At 29.7% G+C, this 1855-nt stretch overlaps 1 pseudogene; it reads right to left on the bottom strand.

Annotated features, from left to right (window-relative positions):
* The window catches only part of LOC109132896, a 1856-nt pseudogene extending 758 nt beyond the window's left edge, over window positions 1-1098 (bottom strand).

Below are 1855 nucleotides of genomic sequence, written 5' to 3'. Positions count from 1 at the left end.
TTTTTTTTTTGCATAGAAAGTTAACCTTCTTTTCATGTTCTCAAGGTGGGTGAGGACAATACTTCTGATCGATGTTGATCGCTTTTTCAAAATCAATCAATCTGAATATTCTCATACACGAAGTTTGAAACAAGGATTTTTGAAGCTGAAGATTCCCAAGTTTTGATCCAAATACCATCGCTTGTGCCATTGAAAACGATGTCTCTTATTGTTAAGTCCTTCACGTCTTTCTCCTCTTTGTTCTTCCCTAAGCTTCCAACACTGATCCCATGTCCGGGACCACACTTGACATTTGAGATATCGAGGTTAGTGGTTCCAGAGAGAATAGCGATACAATCGTCTCCAGTACCAATGTTTGTGTTCGAGATGTGAATGTTGCTACATGAACCCATCTTGATACCGTCAGTGTTGGTACTATCACCAGGAGCTGTTATAAGTGACACCGGTAATGTTAAAGTGATGGACGGAGAAGAAGTTGAAGTGTCCCATTTTGCTGTTTAGTGATGTTATGTCTTTGATATTTGAGTTGTTGACGAATGCAAATCCCATAGTCTATGAAAAAAATTCAAATTAACTAAAACACTTACTACTTTCTCATACATATATAAAAAAGACTACAAACGTTAATTAACTGTAGATAATAAATAATGATTAAAACACTTTCTTTTCATTGTATAAGTATCATATCAAATGTTCTGTACTACGCTTTAAATGTAAATAATAAGCATATAGTTGAAAATGAATTGTAGCTTAAAGAAGTTTAAGAAATGTTACCATAGCTAGTTTAGGACAATTGAGGTTTTTGTGGCAGTCATTGAGTGGCCAAGACTCTTTTCCTTGGCCGTCAAGTGTACCAACACCGGAGGTCGATTGATTATTGATGTACCTAAAGTTGATCCATGTATCTTGCTTAATGTCTCTAGGATTTGAAGGAGCCAATAAAGTTTTTTTTTTTTTTTTTTTTTTTTTTTTGTCGGCAAATATCAAATTTANCGATGACAAATTCAATAGAATTTTTGCATGGACCCATGAACTCTACACCACCAAGGTAGAAAGTTCCTTTGGTACGTAGATTTTACTACTTCCCCTTCTCTCCATACTTTTGTGAATGCCTAATTTCGTGTGCGTGGAAAATGACACAAGTTAATTATCATAACAATTTAAAATATATTTTTAATCTTTTACTTATATATATACTAGGTATGGAACCCCCGCGATATTGCGAGGGAACTCATTTTAGTAAAATATTTATTACAAAATTTTTTTAATTAAATTTATTTATTAAACTATTGGGATCCCTAAACTATCTAATAAAAATTTTAAAAATATACAAATTTTTGAAATATTCTTTATATCTTTATTACAAAATATTCTTTATAAAATAATATTACCTTCACATATGATTAGATAAATAATTATCAATGCTACACACATCAAATTAAACAAAATTTTACGATTAACTGCCATGAGATAACATTTCAGTCGTGTTATTTCGTTCACTTTTATTCGTCGTAACCTTTCGTTCGCATCTTTTCAATGTAACTTTTTATCTGTGTTTTTTTTGTCTTAATTTTTCATAATTTTTTTTTAATTTCTGAAAAATGAATAAATGCAATCTACAGTCGTGTCTTCTCTTCTTAACCTTACAGTCATATTTTGTATATTTTATGAATCGCTACAACTTATTCTCTTGTTGTCAAATATGATATGTAAATGATTATATTTTTAAATTTCTTTTTTTTTATTTGTTTTAAATGATAAATTATGAATACATTGTATAAGACACTATAAATTTCTTAAATAATCATATAATAAATTACAAATATTAAAAATATTAATTGAGGACCATTCTTAA

Source organism: Camelina sativa, chromosome 5 (assembly GCF_000633955.1).
Source record: "Camelina sativa cultivar DH55 chromosome 5, Cs, whole genome shotgun sequence".
Lineage (NCBI taxonomy): Eukaryota > Viridiplantae > Streptophyta > Magnoliopsida > Brassicales > Brassicaceae > Camelina > Camelina sativa.
The sequence above is the reverse complement of the archived record's forward strand: the minus strand, read 5'-3'. Positions and strand labels throughout refer to the sequence as shown.